Source organism: Vidua macroura, chromosome 3 (assembly GCF_024509145.1).
Source record: "Vidua macroura isolate BioBank_ID:100142 chromosome 3, ASM2450914v1, whole genome shotgun sequence".
NCBI lineage: Eukaryota > Metazoa > Chordata > Aves > Passeriformes > Viduidae > Vidua > Vidua macroura.
Window position 1 is genome coordinate 82,830,237 of NC_071573.1, and position 6,361 is coordinate 82,836,597.

Genomic DNA, 6,361 nt, shown 5'->3' on the forward strand with positions numbered 1-6,361 from the left:
TTATGACTTTTAGTAATGGATCTGGATTTGTTTAGTGAGGTAGGACTTTTAAGGTTTGGAATACGTGTGATGAAGACATGTTTGTTACAGCTGCTGCTAAATGCTGTTTCTGTGAAAGGACAATTTGCAGTACTGATGTTGACTGATGTCTTTCTGTTGTCACGTGTCTCAGCTCCTGACTGCCGTCGTGTCCACTCGGCTGCCGCTCGAGTGACCCGGCCAGGTGACATGGCGATGGCAGAAGGCACTCCCTTTGGTTCCCCGAAGGGTTTGCAAGGAGTGCCTCCGGAGGAGCGACGGGACGGTGAAGCCACTGAAGAAAGAGGCTGACTCTCTTTGGGGGCGAATGTCAGGCTTTATTGATGATTCCTGGAGCTCCAACAATGCCCAACCCAGGCCAACCGACGAGAGCACCGAGAGGGCCTCTGCAATAACTTATAAAGGGGGGGGAGTGGAAAGGGAGAACAACCGATGGGGTAAAACTGGGGAGTGACTTTCGGGGAAATGGATAGGGATATCAACCTATTAGGGGAAGGTAGGGGAGGGGTCCCTGGTCCTGATCCAATCACTCGACGCCCCTGATGGAAGTTTCTAGGTGGTGGGAGTGGGCTGCCGAGTGATGGACAGGGCACCAGGGAGGGGACACGGGAATGACTCAGCAGTTCTGCTGAGTCAAGGGGCAGGCTTAGGGAGGAGTGACAGGGGTGGAACCAAAGGGATATGGGGGAGTAACAGGGACAAACCATCTTCAAAACTTGGGTAACAACAATAGTACAAACAAACATGATAAAACACAATACAACACCTGACTTAGTGTGCTGCAAAACATTTAATGAATGGAGGCCCTGTCCCGTACTTATATATACTTGGTTGTTCCTTGCAATGCTTTTATGCAAAATCAGTCTGTCACTCACTTCTTACATAGCATTGACAATTGCTCTATAGGGCAAGTAAATATCCCCTGTAAGCCTGGTTTGTTACCTTTCCAGAACCATATAAAACTCAAAATGGAGAAGGTTAGATCCAAACAATCTAAGGATCTAAGGAAAATAATCCTTCAAAATTTACAATTATTTTTAAGAATAGAATTCTAAATTACTGAATTCTTAACAACAAACAGTAATTCCAAATTACTGAATTCTTAACAACAAACACCAAGGAGCTTTGAACTTTTACTTGAGTATCTTTTATCTTTTAAGAAAAAACATGGAAGAAAAAGAGACCAACACTAGTAGCTCTGTCCCTGTTGGTGTTTTATTTTCAAGATCAACATTTACGGGATAAGATGAAACCAATGTAGAACTTAGATGATTTCTGTAAAATCTATATTGGGGAAATGTGTGTCCTCAGAGGGGTTTTTCCCCCTCATGGACTAATGAGAAAAACAGACTTGCCAAGGCTTGAGAGGAACATACTAGGCCTCACAGGAGTTGAGGCTGGTGAGAAAGTTTTCCCTTTACAACATACAGAGGTCTACAGAGAAAGGGAAGTGCCTCCAATCCTCTCACTTTGGCTGTGCCTCCAGAATTTCCAAGGGCTGCAAACTATTTCTGTAGCTCAGGATGTCAGTCGGTGAGCCTCTGCTCTGGATGTTACTTGCTGGAAGACTCTCCAGAATTTACAGTCAGAGTAGAGGAAGTAGCTGGAAAATTTTCCAGTATTGCTGGAAAATATGAACCGATTAAACACATTTTTATTTTACTTTAAAGAGTAGTAGTGATTTGACAAGATAATTTGTTTTGGACATAACTACACACAAAGCTACTGTCTCAGGCTGAGTGCAGATGTAATCTGACTTTTTCTAGTTTTAAATTGGTCCTATTAATACGAGTGGAGATTTCTTTACTCTGCTTTTCACAGTGAACTTTAACATATAATGTGAGCAATTATCTTGTTCTGTGATTGTAGTTAGCTGTTGGTGTTAATTTAATCTACTGATTGAAAGCCCACAGTACAAAAAAAGAAGTAATTACATAATTCTTGTCCATTTCTGTAAAAATGTTAAGAACTTAATAGAGTTGCTAGTGAAATCAGTTAAGAGGGTGATTGTCTTCAGTCATGACTGAATGAAGCCCTAAATCATGGAACATACTGATATTAATAATGCTGTCAGAGAGAAAGTTAGGTTTAAGACTAGTAGAACTAAGATTTAAATCTGTTCTCTCTGGTAGACATCGCTGAAATGTCTTATGTTCTGTGCTCAGCAGCAGCTAAAATTGTAAAAAGTCACAGTCTGTGTCTCTTCAAGGGTATGAACACTACAGAAAGGCTAAGTGACTCCTTGAAGTGGTCTTCAGCATTGCATTTGCAAGGAATTATTCTCTGTAAGCAACAATTCTTTGCCAAAATTGTATGTGTAATATTTTAAAACTAAATTATAAATAAAATCATAACTTGAAGATCGTTCTCCAGAATGTAATAATTACAATGCAATTTTAAGATACTGGCATATATTAAACTCTTCATTAAAATTTACATGCCTAATAATTTTAATACAATTTATTTAAAATGCTATCTGAGCTTTTGTAAGTTCTAAAGCAAAGAACACATCTTTTCTCCAGTCTATAATTTTATATTTTCTTAGAAGCTTACAATAACTGTGAATGAACAGACATGTATGCTTCTCATATAAAAGCACTGCTAAGCATCTGGGTGTTAATTTTCCACAAATATTTTCAGCAAGGCAATAACCTGACAGTTACAGCAATTATATGTTCAGCAGGAACACTTTAGAGAAGCTTTGTTGAGGCAGCCATACAATTGAGAAGAATTATGCAATGTTGGATTTTAAGAGCAAAAGTAAATCTTGTGTCCTGCCCTCTGTAAAAGGCCATGCAGCTTTCGGAAGCTGAAGTGAGTGTACCAAACTTTTTGAAGACTCTGCTGTCTTGATGGAAAAATTTCATATTATGGAGCCTCTTGATGTTCTTGGGCAGATCTTTATTGATTAATTATTCTGATTAATTAGAAACGATTAAATTATATGCCACCTGTATAAACAGAAAATGCAGACTAGAAGAGGCTGGAAATTAACAAATCTATTCTTTTCCAAGCAGTCCTTGGCAGATTTTAGACTACTCACTTCTAAAAAGAACCTCTTGATACCACACACTTCTGCATATCCTTACGTGTCCTCACCATCTTATGTTTGCATATGTCTTTTTGGTTCAAGGATTGCACTGATTCAGCGCTTAAGTATAATCAGCATCAAGGAAGAGACACTGTAGTCCATAGTCACCCTCTTTCCACAAGCAGAGGTTCTTAATATCAAGCAAAATTCCTTCTGCACCAATTCTGTGACTTCCCTCTCTCACAACTTGTTGCAGAGATCTTGGTCTCAGCTTCAAAATGCAAAGAAAAGGAGTTTTTATCCCAAATGGATTTCTTTCTGGGACTCAGTTCCTAGACCCTGTTCTTTGTAGATAGGTATAGTCTGATTTGCCAACAAGCCTTAAACTCTAAAGGGTCTGTTTTTTCCCCAGGTCAGCTTTTATCAGTCCTATTCGGGGAATTTGTCTGCTCGTTCACAAGTGTTTTAATGTAATGTAAATGACACAATAGAAAATAGGTATCTTTTAAAAATCAATGCTTAAATTTGGTTATTCAAGCTTGAATTAGGAAATATTTTTCCAAAAATAATTTAAAAATAATTATTTCCTTATATATTTTTTATTTATTTAATTATACTGAACCTATCCCACCGTCACATTACTGTGTCACAGAGAAAAAACAGCTTCTTTTTCCGCAGGGAAAATTACAGTTTCATGTCTTGAAGCACAAGATTAATTGAGTATGGGATGCAACAAATGTTGGCTTTCAGTAAATTACCCAGGCATTCTTTATTAGATTTGACACCAGAATTTGAATCTCCTGAATCGAGAAAATCCAAATTTTGACTCCACACAGGCTGAAGATTTACTTTCCTTAGTCTTTTTTTTCCAAGCTATTAATTCAGATGAAATCTTGCTATTGCACAGTTGGTGGAGGAAAAGGTAAAGAACTGATCACTTTAAATCTAGGCCAGTCATTGGATGATCTTCACCTTTTCAGAAAGAAAAAAAAAATCAGTACACGGCATTGCATCTTTTAAATATTTGCAAAAAGATGTAACTTTGGTTTTGCTATGGATCTTCATAATGACTTTAAGATTACTGTTAATTATGTCTATTGATCTGGAATAATTAATAAACAAAAAACCTGCAAAGTTGCATGTGACAGATACTTCTTTCAAATATGCACATCCAAAGATCAAGCTGTAGATGATGAAAGAAAGAGATGTGAGAATAGCTTTGGGAGGTGTGACAATTCAGAAATTAGCTGAAATATGGTGTGCAGGAGATTGGATGCAAAGCGGAAGCAGAGGTGGGAGGCTCAGACCAAGGCAGGTGACAGCAAAAGTCTGCATTTGCTTTTATGTACTCAGGGAGATGAAAGTTAGAAAGAGAACAGGTAGCAACACAGTGACAGCCTTAAAAGAATAAATGCAATGCTGTTAGAAATGTCTTCCTAACTTTTGTGCCAATACTTTTTTTCTTCATACAGTAGAAGTTACTGGAAAAGGCAACAAAAGTTCTTACTCTGTTTTAGGTAAGCTTTCATTAATTACCCCTCAGATTTTCCCTGATGAGAGTTCTTATTCTCGATTTCTGTATTTTGTCTATGTCCTCTGGGTTTTGCTTCCCTCAGTTTCCCTGGTCACCCTACTCAATCCAACTGATGTGTTTTTTGTCTTCATCGCTACGTTTTACATATTTTACCCACCTTTCTGGAGTTCCCTCAAGGGCTAAATTCACTGTGTTACCACCCTCTTCTTTACGTCCTTCCACAGAAAATGTTTCCCTGGAAACCCTAACCCTATGCCCTCAGACAAGTTAATCCATGCCATTTTTCTCTATATTTACTCTTCCTATTTTTGTATTAATAAGATCTTTATTTAACTAGGTTAAATAAAGAGAAAAAATAAAAGCTCCAATATTTTGGATGACCTTGAGTATGTATGACTGTAACATCCCTATTTAACAGGAGGGACCCTATTTTGCACCTGAAATGATGAATTAGAACTTTAAAAAGACAGACCACAGAGAGGTATACAAATACTAAGGAAAGCAGATAATTGCAAGATCAACCATGTGGTTCTGTATATACCAATCTGGTGTGTTATGGGAATTTTTAAGGTTAGATTCTTCACTCTTTCTCCTTGCAGCTAAGCAGAATGCAGCAACCTATAATTTCAGATTTCACCACACTGTAGTGTGCCCCAGAACAGAGGGTCATAACAGGGCCCTAATCACAGAATCATAGAATGGCCTGGGTTTGAAGGGATCTTAGAGATTGTGTAGTCCAATCCCCCTGCCATGGGTAGGGACACCTTTCACTAGGCCAGCTTGCTCAGGGCCCCATCCAAGTGACCTTGAACACTTCTAGAGGTGGAATATTCTCAGCTTCTCTGTTCAGTGCCTTACCATCCTTACAGTAAAAGTGTCTTCCTAATATCTGATCCAAACCTCATCTCAGTTTAAAGCCCTTATCACTTGTCCTATCTTTACAGACCCTTGTAAAAAGTTCCTCTCCAGCTTTCCAACAGGCCCCCTTAAGATACTGGAATACTGCTATAAGGTCTTCTGGAGCCTTGTCTTTTCCAGGCTGAACAATGCCGATTCTCTCAGCCTTTTTTCATAGGAGAGGTGTTCTGTCTCTCTGATTATCCCTATAGCCCTCCTCTGGACCTTCTCCAACAGGTCAGTGCCCTTCCTAGGCTGAGGACAGCAGAGCTGGATATGTAATCCAGAATGGAGAATATCACATCAGTTTGTCCTTTTTTTGGGTAATAGTTGTCTCTCATGAAACTGAGCACAGAAGAAGGTAATTTTACTTTTAAATAGTAGGATCCTACTACATTAAATAACTCCCCTGTGGCTGTATTACTGAGATACAGTAATTGCTACATTTTTACAGAAAGCCAAATATTGAGATATTTTGCAGCTCCCATTTGACTGTATTGTCCTTGAAAGTGATCACTGAAGTGTGTTAAAAAGGAGTAGCACATACTGCAAATGAAGTACAAATGTTTGTTTTCTTGCAAAATTGTGCTATGGGATTACAATAAGTAGGAACATTTGAAGTCAATGCATGTTACAAAAATGGAGTTCATGTGTAGTAAGGTATGATTGCTCATTACAGGCCATTATTTTCCTTGTGCCTTATTCATTTTGGCGTTCCTTTATTTAGTGCTGTTTAAATCAGCAACTTTAGTAAATTATTTTTGTGCAAATGATGTATACCATGAATCTGGTTTCACCATTTATAAGGCATCTATTTTTTTTTTAACAGAAGGAAAATTACAATCCTTTCTTCATTTATT